The sequence below is a fragment of the Parus major genome, chromosome 9 (genome assembly GCF_001522545.3).
Source record: "Parus major isolate Abel chromosome 9, Parus_major1.1, whole genome shotgun sequence".
NCBI classification, from domain to species: domain Eukaryota; kingdom Metazoa; phylum Chordata; class Aves; order Passeriformes; family Paridae; genus Parus; species Parus major.
This window is the reverse complement of record NC_031778.1, coordinates 7099626-7112245: the sequence shown is the minus strand read 5'-3', so window position 1 is coordinate 7112245 and position 12620 is coordinate 7099626. Positions and strand designations below refer to the sequence as shown.

Below are 12620 nucleotides of genomic sequence, written 5' to 3'. Positions count from 1 at the left end.
AGACACAGATGTTAGAAGGTTACTGACCCCGTAGATAAGATTATTGTTGGGGAAATTCCTGGATTAGTTCTGCAGACACATCCTTACACAAAGGGCTTATTTCACATTTCTGTTGCTCAGCTGTTATTTTTTTAACGGTGTTTGAGCTCCATGTATTATTACAAATTAATTTCTCATTATGCTCCATTAGAATTTCATTAGAACTTGTTGATACGAACACTAACAAAATTCTAACGTGAAACTCAAGCAGATCCACAATGTTTATGTTTACTTATTGACACAAAAACTAAGTTTAAATATATATTATTTAGCACACAACAACTTTATCTTCATAGATGCTCCACAGTTGGATTTTCACTCACTGACACTGATAGAGGTTTGTAACTTGCCTTTTAGTAAATCCATTTGTTAAAATAGTACAAAGTATTTGAATACAAAGTATTGACTGCCAGAGGCAGCCAGTGCTGTCTGACTTCAATCTACAATACATCCAAACAGAAAAAACTAATACAAAATTAAGGTGTGGTGGCCAGATTTGATGCTTCTTATCTCAAGCCTCAAGATCTGGTTTTGAGGGAACAAACCACCACAACCACATTCAAAACTGTAGAATAATACTTCTAAAAAAACCTCACTTCTGTTTTTCATTCTGTTATTTCCACCTGCCTCCCAAGATGAAAAAGCATGCAAAGACTTGCATTTGCACAAACATTCCTTTAATTTCTTACTAATTCACTTAAAGAAGTGGCCATTATTGCTACAGTGAATTCTGCAATTCTGATTATCTGCAATTTAAGACAAGGTAATTGTGCTTGAAGTAGTACTGCCATCACATTACTAATATACTTCAGGTTTCTTTTGTCATTTGTAAGAGAAAGGGTAGCAATTAATCTACAAATAGAGCTCATTTTGTATTTTAAAGGTAGAAGTGCATGCAAGATTTATAGAGAAACATTTATCCTTACAGACAATATGGAGATTAACTCACATAGGACTAGTATTACAAGCATTTAACAAAGAGCACTCACAAGTGAGCAGAGCAGTATTCAACTCCAAAAAGAAGGGGGAAAATTACACATAACTGATAGTTAGTTTAAAATAATTTCAGGAAATAGAGTCAAGTAGAAAATTCTTATTTCCCCACTCATATAGCTTTAAGAAGGTATTGAGTGGAGTTTTAACTAGAAATGAAAAATTCTAGTGTTCTGGTCTTATCTGTAAGTCTCAGTCATCTATACCTTTTTATGAAACTGATTTGATTTAGAAAAGAAGCAAAATATCTTTTTCAAATGAATCAAGATGATGTGCTCTGCTAGGAATTCACCAGCCCACAAAATAGAACTCATTTGAAAGACAAGGTCTGTATTCCATGAGTCATTAACACATTCAGGCTTTCTGGATGGGATTCAACAGGAAAAAAACAAAACAAATCAAAACCTCATAAGAGCACTGTGCACACATCAGAAATGAGAGATGCAGAGAACTGTAAATGGCAAACTTACTTTTTTTCTGAGTCCACGTGTTTTGGACTCACAATAGATTTAAACTGCATAAAGTGTCAGGCACACTTAGTTTGATAACACTGCAATCTTCTCATTTAAGTGCTATAACAATATAGTCCTATCTTTATTCAGAATAATTTTCTATTAAATACCCTCATCTCACACAAGCACTCCTGTGCACATTGATGGCAATTGATGGCCCTACACTATCCATCCCCCAAACCAGCCCCCACAACCAGTAAATCCAAATACCCCATGTGTGGACTTCATTTCACAGACTTAGAATATGCTTTGTAAAACTATAGGGAAAAGGAAGAATGCACCATTTTTTCCCTCAGTAGTTTCAAGCCATATAAAGTTGTATGAAAGAGATTCAGCATGTATGTACAGACTTATGGATCCTCTTAACATCTTAATGTACAGCAAGATATTTCAATATATTCATACATATACTTAAAATAATCTGCAGAAAGGTTAAGGATGGGCACAAAAAGCTCGTTTGTTGTGACACCTTCCCAAGGTCACAGAGCCCTTCTTACAACTGCCTTCTCAAAGAAACTGATGCTCAGAAAAGCAGGGTGGGTTTTCTGGCACACATTGTCATTTTACAGCAATTTGAAGTGTTGCTTTATGATATTCCCCGGGGAAGAAGCAGAAAACAGTGATGCAAAGTCACAAATTGCAACTGAAATCTTTGGTCCACTTTACAGCCCATTTCTAAAAAAATGCAATTTCATTGCAAAGTAAAACAAGAGGAGTTAAAACACCCAGTATTCCCAAAAAAAGCAGTGCCACTCACTTGTCTTGGCAAATAGACAGATGGCACCTACATTTCCAAAGGAAGTGCTGTATAAATAAGGATGGTTTACTTTCAATGGCCTAGGTTCAGAACTGCTGCCCTATAAAAATCACTTTCCTAGTACAGCAAAGATTTGCCATATAACAACAGACTACTCTCCATGAAATGAAGTGTTTAATATGATATTCTCTACTGCTAAAAAGAGAGATTTCTCTCTTCTACCTCCATGCCACCAGCAAAGCCACATCAAACCCAGCCCCACCTCTCTCGCATTTAAAGGAGTTTAAGTACTGAAACTTCAGAGACTGAAACCGAGCAACCACAATTCCACACCCACAATGGAAATGCCGCTAGGAAAACAGGGGAATATCACAGCTGCAGTGGAGCAGAAAGGCTTTGCTTGGCTCACACCTGCACCACGAGCTGGGCCATGGACAAGAAACACCTGCAGCTCACTCTCCTTTAAGGCAGAAACGCTTTTAGCAGCTGCAGCTCGATCCCTACTGGCCAACATTGAGGTTTGGGTGGATGCCATTCCCAGGCAAGGTGTTTCTGTTTGCATTGCAGCACACCTAGTGAGCTACTGAGACTTCTTCATCAACTTGCCTTGTCTTCAAAACCCTTGGCAAGCTCGTAAGGCATGTGGCAAAGTTCTTTGCTCCTCCAGCTGAGTCTGGGTACACAGATAGTGCTCTCCTCTCAAACACACCAGTGGGTATCAATACCCCAGGAACAGGGTGCAGGGCAGGGACAGAGCTGTTATCCAGCAGTTGGGCAGCTACATTAGTGTTGGGTTATTTGCATCATCTATTATTTACTCCCACGGGAGTAGGACATTCAGGCATCAGTTGTCTCTGCATTATGCTTGGTTGTGTGAAAAGCTGTGGTCTGCTTGCCCAAAGGAAGATGGAAGATACATTAATCTCATTGTACATCTTCTGTTTGAAAGACTGTGTTTTAAGCACCTAGCAGTCAAGTGATTAATAGCCTATCAAGAAATGTTAACATTAGAATACTAAAATTAATTCCTATTTCCTAAATCATCTGAGAACCAAAGAATTCACATTTCACCAGTTTTTCTGATAACTGCTAGAAATGCAAGAAACAGCCTTATTTAAAGATGAAGTTACTGTCTTTACCATCTCTAGAAGCATATGATATGTCTACAACACACTGAAAAATAGCAACTGGTAAGTGACCATGTTTGGTCCTTTCCCTAGCGCAGAGTCATTCATTTAACACACAGAGCTGTGTGCAGTGTGCATCTCTGGGCCACTATGAAAACACTATATTTTCATTATGCTATTACAATACCATCATCATCTATAGATGTTAGCCTTTCATGTTATTAATAAGAATTATAGTGATGAAAAAAAAGCACCATCCACAATAATAGCTAAGATCAACATAAAGCACCAGCTGATGGCTGAGACTTTAAACCCATCACCATTAACTGCCTATCAAATAAATAAAAGACTGAATTTCATTATGGTCTAATACAGAAAGCTTTAATGATTCACTTTCATAGTTCACTTAATAGGAAAATGGAACAAATATTAACACCCCTTCTTTGTGAAACATATATTTACCTAGGTGCTTTTCAACAGGTCACGCCAACTACTTCTGATGGGAAGGAAGTGGAGCAACAAAACACCTCCTCAAATACTTTCTGTAGTGCTTTTATACCTTCTGCACATTCCCAGGCACTAACTAATTAATTACAACTCACTGATGCAGGCAATCACTCAAGCATGTACATGAAGACCAGAAACAGGGCTGGAGTTTAGGAGCATCTGGTTCTCAATTATGGAGCTGCTCTGTGAGAGCACAGCGCTCATCTGCCTGTTCCACACATGGCAGCAGAGCTTATTTATAGTTGCTACTCAGGAAGCAGTAATTTGTATTAAAATATGTAATGACTGAATTACTCTTCAGTGCCTGTGCTTGAGAATAACAAAGTGTTCCCACCAATCTCCATACTATATAAAGCTGTAGTTAATACCAAGGATTTGTTCAAAAGGCAACTGAAATTGGAATGAAACGTGGCCTATCTGCAGCAGGGAACGACTGTCATGGTTTTATTGGGCATATTTCACTAATACCACCAAGCAAAATTCTTGCTCATTCATACCAGCCTACAGGTGGCTGCTGAGAAGAAACAGGCCATACAGCATCAGGCAGTGGTCAAATGTAACACAGAAGCTCAGAGTCATGCCTGAAAACAAAGCTGAAAACACACAACCACCTTCTCTCAGTACTCGTTTGTCCTTTCCTCTCACGCCCAAGTCATCTTGAGCAAAGTGCTAATCAGAGCTCTGCTCACTCGGAACTTTAAAGTGCATGTCAGATTCCTCCTTGCCTGCTCCCCACCAGCTACCCCTTCCCTCCACCCTGCTGTGCATCTCCAACACCTGGCAGGCAATTGCTGGCTCACATAATTAGTTTGTAATCTCCACCAGTTACATTATCACCTGCTCTGCCTACAAATCCAGGGCCCTCCCACCTCCTGCAATTAGCAAGTTCTTACTTAATCCTTTCTAGTGTGGAGTTGGGAAACATAATTTCTACATAGAAATTAACACTTTCCTGAAACAGTTTTCAGTTTGTTACAGCCAGGTCGTGTTTCCAAATGAAAGAACACAAATCCTCAGGAATTCTCCAAGCGTGAGATGAAATGCTGCACTCTCCTTAGCAGCCAAGTGACTCTGGCACTTTAGGCAGGGGTGCACCCTCTTCCACACATGCATTACAATGCCTAGGCCTGAATAATCCAATTGTAAAAGGTTATGTAAATGAAAATTAGATTACATAAAATGTCCTTGTTAACTGGTTTGTAATAGATCTGTACAACACAGCATCCCAAGGACATTCCACTTGCCCCAGTAAAATCCGTAAGTGATGTGACTGAATAAAGAACAGATGATTCTGCTCATCGTGTAAACACTTGGGAGTTTTGCAAAGATGTTTCTTCTACCTAAATCCCTGTAAAGAAAGCATATGAGTCATAAACAAGTTCAGTGGGTGCAATAACAGCAAGCAGAGTTATACAACACCCCAAAAAAAACCCTGGAGTACAGATTGAGCAAACAGGCTTGTTTTGCTTAAGAAGAATGACAGTGCATGTAAGTCATCAAGTGTGTGACAGCCTGGTGAAAAGAGATAGGAACAGTCTGTCTCAGAGTACACAGAGGGCTTCAGATGCAGAAAATAAAGATCCATCTTCAAGAAAAGCAAAGGAAAAACCCCAACTTTTACATGGAAAATGTAGTGAAAGACAGGTAAAGAAACTAAGAGGTTTCATGGGTTGTTTAAAGGAGTCTTAGAGAGGAGTTGCCCATTATGTTCTTATATTTCCAGAATTCTGTTCTGAATACCTTGATCATGGCCAGAATAAAAGTTTGTGGTGAAATCAAAACTTGAGACGTTTCCCACAATCTAGTCCAAGTCAAATAACTTTATCATTCCTCACAGGTGTGCACATCCACTTCTTGCTGCAACAATCCAAAGGGCCAGTTTTGGACCTAAAAGCCAAGTAGGACTGGAAAGCATCTACTGAGATCACCCGGCCTAAATTCCCTTTTCCCTCTGGTTTATTCCCTATGCTATCATCTGAAATACCATTCTCTAAACTCACTTCAGATATCTTTACAGGAAATTTCCAGATTTTAAAAGTACTTAAACTCTCTGAATTATTCTCAGTATTGTTCATGGATGTCCTAGCTAAATGATTCTTTACCCCATGATCACTGTTAGCTTGTCTTAAACATTAAGAATATAGATATTGAAAATGAAAAGCCACAGGTTTGAATCCAAGAAAAGCATTGGCATACAATTCACCTATTATTTAAATGCCCTTAAGAGTTCCTTTTCATCTCAGTTTCTAAAATGCATAAAACTAAAACAAAGAAATTTTTTACTTCCATGAGCAACTCGCTAAACATATCTTTAATATCTGTGTTCCTCTTCTATACCTTGTCAAAAACACTTAGAGCAAACATGGAGGGAGAAAACTATATTAAAAAACCGTGAGACTGCTGCTGAGCCTATTAACTTGGGATTTTAAGGATATTTCCTCATTTCCATGTGGGTTGTAGGGAAGTGGATTCTGATAGTGCAGAATCAATAACAGAGATGTTGAGAAGTTATTGCCATTATATTTCAAGTACAAAGTATGAAGAACGTGACATCAGCGACATCTTTGTTTTACTGAGCTTCATCTATCAGGAAAACCTGATCACAGCCTTGGACAGAAAATTCCTGAAACCTTTTCCAGCCATGGCTGGGAAGTGTTGACACTGACCTGGGGGCCAGTCCTGAAATCCAGTAGCACTTGTCCAAACAAACAGTGCATGCTCACTGGGGCTCCTGGGCACACAAACTGTTAATATTACACCCCTGATACAGATTTCTCATTTGTTCATCTACTTAACCAAGCTCATGATACTTGAGCTGAATCAGCTTTCAGCCATGCTGCAAACTTCCACCATGGTTTATAGTTTTATGGGATAAAAGATCACAACATTACTTGCTGAATCAATAATATTAATACAAGCTAGAATTTATTTTACTTTGAGGACAAAAGCACTGTGGATCACTACATCAATTTCACTTCCCTGAACTACACAACAATTCTGTCAACACAGCCTTTGTTTCAGGTTTTCTGATTTGTTTTTTTTTTTTGTTTTCATGTACTTAGGGCCTGAAAAAAGGAACAGGACACACAATATTTACTTTTCTGCCTTTGGGCTTGTGCAGCTGGACCTGAACAGACCCAGATGACACAGGCTCTCCTCTGTGCTGGCCAGTACTTGGGTTTGGTTAACCAAAGAGCAGTGGACTGGAAATTCAGAATTAGTTCATAAGTACCTTCTGAGGCATTGGATCAGGAATTTTAATTTAGAGAAACATGATCAATTGGACCAAGTATGCATTATGCATTTAACTGCATACTGATAGATGCAGAAATATTCCTAAAATCACAGTACCACGGCAAAAAAATATTGACTCCTTTGCTTACACATAAACTGTAAAAACCTCAAAAAAATTCATAATTGTCTCATACATGTGACAGAATTGTTCAGAGTGACTAAAGAAGCATTATAACCTTTTCATAATATTTTAATTTTATTCTAATAAAATTTCCATATGCACAAATTGTAATATTTTCTTGTGCATCAGAGTTCTAACATCCTATAAATATACTTGCGGCAATTTTGAAACCAATTTTCAGCAAAAGCCTTCTCCTGCAAAAAGTTAAATTCATGCATAAGAATGAGGGTGGGATATGGACATGAAGGACTAACCCTGCCAGATGCTGATTTCAGCAGGGACTTTGCCACTACAGTGCTACTTTCAAGAGGAATTTAAGAGAAAAATTATTTTTAACAATTCAAATCTGTTTGCATAAAAGCCTTTGACATTTTTGTGATAAATTCCAGAATTAGGCCTTAAAGACAGATAACAAATTCTTCAATTGTGACATATAATTCTCATCTGATCAGAGGCAATAAAAAAGAGACAGAAAATTCTTCAACTCTTTGATATATGATTATTCTATGCAGATAAAGCCACACATCCTCCATTCTCTACCTTCACTCTGGGAGCTTCAAGTAGTCCTGCTTCTGCAACTCCCACTTAGCTGTGTTTATGTTTAATCTGAGTCAAACTATGCCATTCTTTAGTGATGCAAAACAAAATTGCCATTTCTCTGTGCTTCTGGAAGATGTTACAAATAGGGAAGGAAAGGGGGATGAACATGACCTTATCCAAAAAGCCCTGCGGTTTTCCTTCTACCTTGGAAAAAGCTGGGTTTATGTTTTCTTAGGGTAGAGGAATGTTAGTTTAACATGATGCCAATCAAACTCTACAGGTTAAAAGGGCATAGCTTGTTTATCTTCAGTTCTGATATTAGCCAGTAAAGGGATTGAAAAGCAGAATCTGGACTTTGAGATAAAACCATTGCAATATTTGGATAATTAAAACACATGCTCTATAATTATTTATAATCTGCCTTTTATTTTGACAGTATTGTTAAACTGCAAATGGATTAAACTACCCTAAAATTTAAAAATTCAGAAATCCGTACCTTAACTCAGGAGGAGTTTAGTTTTAGGTCTTTCATTGTATAATTTGAAAATTCATTGGAACTGGCATTGCTGACCACAAAATACAGTAGGAAAATTGTAGGGTATGCAAGAAAAATCTGAATTGGATCTACAAAGGACCAGCATTTTGTCACTTGTTTTTATTATAGTATCCATTTTAGACAAATGGTGCGTTGACAAATTACTATGTTTTAGAAATACTGGAGGCTAACTTCCATCCCCTCTCCAGATCGAGAGCATGTGCAGGGAGAAAGAAAAGAAATAAAATGCTTGTGTTGAGTTTGCCATTTCTTCTGATAGTTACCCAGGAAGCTTTAGATTGGTTTTGTGGGTTTCTATTTCTTCTTGCTCCTTTTGTCTTATGAAATGAAATAGGATTTAAAAACTCCTTTTACAGCATTCTATGTAAAATTCCACCATGGTTTCAATCAAGGTGTCTCTATCAAACTGACTAGGGACTGCTTACAAGCTCCTCAGCCTAGTTTTCTACTTTAGAAGACACAGAAATATGTTAAAGATGAAACTATACCATAGTATGTTGGCACAATTACCATTTTTTATCACACACTGTTGATTAAACCATCAGATCCCCACAGAATCCATTTACATTTTCAAGAGCCCAATATTAAGACAGGTTTTTTTCAAGTGTCACAAAGGGTGGCACCTACTTACTGAGCTCTCCTAGTTTGCCCCAGCTTCCCAGGTAGAAGAAAACTAAAGTATTTTTAACCACAATTAAAAAATGGAATCTAATTTTGTTAACTGTAGTAATTGAAGAATTAATATATATCAGAGGATAATTTAATTATTCAAGACCCTATTATCAGTGTTATACACAGACAACTTCAGGCCCTAAAAGGACATCAAGGGCTTGGAAAATGTTTTGACCTCCCAGCTCTGTGATTGCAACGCAGTGTAGCTGAAGGTGTCCTCTTGAATCTTTGTAACTTGTCACATTTGACTCAAAAACACAGCAGTTATCCTGACTGTTTTTAAATGGAGCAAAATGCTCTTTATCCAGGATTCAGGATTATATGTAGCTGATGCAGTGACTAGTGGCCAGCTTCAAAAGTTTCCAACCTTATTTTGCAAGACTCCTAAGGAGCTTCAGGGACTGCCCGGCTGAGGTTTGCCAGGAGCAGCTGGGGTGCTGTTCATGCAGGGCTCTGGTGCATTGGGTTGCATTGGGCAAATTCCCCAGGGCTGAGGCAGCCTGCACTCCAACAGGTCAGCAGCTCCCTCCTGCTGGCACCAGGCTGAAACTGCCTGCAAAGGCACTGTCTGGAGCACTCCATGTCCCCCAGGTGTCTTTACCTATAGCCTGTCTTTTAGCCATCACTTTTGTAAGTGATCATATCTTCTCTGAGCAAGTTTTGTGTTGAATCTGTTTGAAACCCTAATCAGAGGGCAAGCTTCTCGATGATAACATAATTTCAAAATCAGAGTGTCTTTCAAGGACAAATTCTGACATTTTTGTAGCTTCAGCCTTGGCAGGGGGTGGCTACCATATTTTAAACCCCCTGAAAACTCAGCCCTCTAGGTCTTATTGAAAGTGCAAAAGTAGAATGTTATGATATTAATAACCATTGGAATAAGGGATTTGAAGTCCAAAGGAAAAAGTCAGAGCTATTGACAAAAGCAAAATCACTCTGTTTCCTTTCAGATTTAGAGCCATTTGATAGGCATTTACTAGTAACTGCATATGACTTCCAGTTTTGATGTACTGGTGTTTCATCATAGTTAGAACAAGCTATAAAGAAAAATAGCAAACATTTCAAAAATCAAGCAGACTGGTAATCATAGGATTCTTCAGACAAATGTATCATATACAGCACACTTTGGAAAATGACATATGTGACAAAAACAGAGCCCATAATGATGGGCTGATGAAGGAGGTGGAAGGCTGGGTCTTAGGCTTCAGGCCAGGGCAGCTTCTAGAAAAATAAAACAAACATCTCATGGGAAAAGACAAGAAATGAGTTAATAAAACAACAGAGAAATTAAACTTGTTCATTCTTTGTCCTCTACAAAGAAATGAAAAAGGAAGTCCCTGCTTTGAATAGCACACAGCTATAACTTTGTTTGTCCCTTAATTTGTCCCTGCAAAGCCTGTGTCAAGTCTGACACTGCTCCAAGGCATCAGGCCATGATATGATCTGCTGTGCTCTACCATGTGGGGAGCAAGCCAGTCCTTCCTCCCCAGCCTGAAAGGATCAAGGCTGATCCTTACAAGGAGGCTGCCATGGTTCATCAGCTGCTCCATGGGCACTCTCCCTCTCTCAAACAATTTGGAGTGGGTCTCACAGCTCTTTTTCAACAACATGTACACTCACCTTGCCTAAGAAAGCTCATTTTTAAATTCCTCTCTCTTGCACAGGCTTGTTCATGATTCCTTAGCTACTGTGATGCTCAGTACCCTGGAATGGAAGAATTACAGCTCTAAATTCATTGCACTGAAAAGATTAAACTTTCAGATCAAGAAAACCTTTCCATCATTGATGCTGCTTCATTAGCAAAGCCAAATAATCACTCTGTGTTAACCATAACAGCTTGGAAATTGTGGACCAGGCACCTTCAGAGGAAAAGGAGTTCACTGACCTGACTAGTTCATTGAAGCATTTCCCCCTTCATTATGAGTATTAGCTTATTAGTGCCTAGGTTTAGTTGAAACCAGATGTTTCTGATTTTGTGAAGACAACCTCACTGTGATGTCTCTGAAGCCCATGTTACCCTCCAGCCCATGGTGTATGTGCAGTTTGGGAGTCAATTAAGCTACAGGTCAGCTGTTAAATTGTTCATAATTCCTCATCTACACTATTTGCTGAGCAGGAGATGACATCACTCATTTGAGACGCTGGAGATCACAATTTCTTACATTTCTATCAAACCCCAATTCCCCACAGCTCAGGAACTTTTTGCTTGTCTCTAGCAGAGGAACAGTTCACTTAGAGAGGGGGCACATTTCTTACCCAGGAGAGCAGCTCCCAAGTCAGTTAAAGCAGCACAAACCTTCCATACCTCCTCAACATTAACAGGACCTTCACATTTATACTATTGCAGCAGAGAAACAGAAATGGGTTAATGGCAGGCACCTCAAAGCTAAGCAAATCAACCACACAGTTCTCAGTCCCAAATCCTGGACTTCATCACATCGTGTGAGCCTCTCCTGCTCTGACTGGATGCTGTTGGACCTTTTGATGCTGCAGAACAAGACATGAGATAAATAAAATGTACTTTTTTTTTTTTCCTCCTTGCTTCTCTCATGCTGACCAGAGAGGAAATGACAACCAGATGCCCCTGTGACCCACTGTTCCCCTGAGGTGACCGATCCAAGTGTAACATGTGGTCGCCTCATTTGGGAAGGAGCCAAAGCCTGCTCTGTTTAATTGGCCGAATGGTCCCCTACAGCTGCAACAGATTAGGGACAAATTCTCTTCAAATAAAGCTGTGCTTTTTCTCCCCATCCCCCTTTCTAATTTGGGGGGTGTTGGAGAGAAATCATGCCTGGAGAAACATGTGCACATACGCACACGACTGAAGTTAATAAAAGTGTCAGGTAGGCAAACAAAATACCATTTATTATTAAGCAGCAATAAAAGCCCGCATTGATGGGTATAAGGAATCGGGCAACCAGGGTGCTCCAGAGAGAGGGAGGGTAGTGGTGTCTCATGAATCATTACAAAAGTTTTCTCTGATCTTTAATACTGGACTCAGTGACTTTGGGAAGGGGGGAAGGGTGCAAACATTTGCAATGCCAAATCCTAAGCCCCCTCTTTCCAATTCTACAGTAATTCATGTGTGAGGGGATGAGAGCAGCCTGGCTGGAGCAACCTGCTGCAAAGAGCAGTCTAAGCTGTGATAGCCATCGTGGAGGGCACTCTCAGGCCTGGCCTGGTCTGTCAGAGAGCTCTGTAGTTATTTTAAAGAATAAAAAGAATATTTTAAAGACTGGAATTTTAAAGATAAAGACATCTTCAAGGCAGAAGCAGGATGTTCATTTACCTAGAGACCCACTATCTAAGAAACTTCTGATGGAAGTGCTATATTTAGCAGCCATTCATCTGGCAAAGTGCTCTGTTATTCATTATAATATCAAGTTTTCACCAAAAAAAGCTCATTTTTAGAGACTTTAATGTAGGGGCTTTTGTTCCCTCTCAGACAATTCTTGCTGTGTTTTTCTTTCATTGCTTGGTCTTAACATCTTGGTGTGGAAAT

The 12620-nt window shown here is 39.1% G+C and overlaps 1 long non-coding RNA gene across 1 annotated transcript; it reads right to left on the bottom strand.

Annotated features, from left to right (window-relative positions):
- Positions 1-10069: 10069 nt before the first annotated feature.
- Positions 10070-11736, bottom strand: LOC117244859. The gene is made up of 3 exons (XR_004498697.1): positions 11498-11736; positions 10739-10822; positions 10070-10339 (listed from the first exon to the last, which is right to left on the bottom strand). It is a non-coding gene; the product is annotated as an uncharacterized LOC117244859 (long non-coding RNA).
- Between the last annotated feature and the right edge of the window lie 884 nt (positions 11737-12620).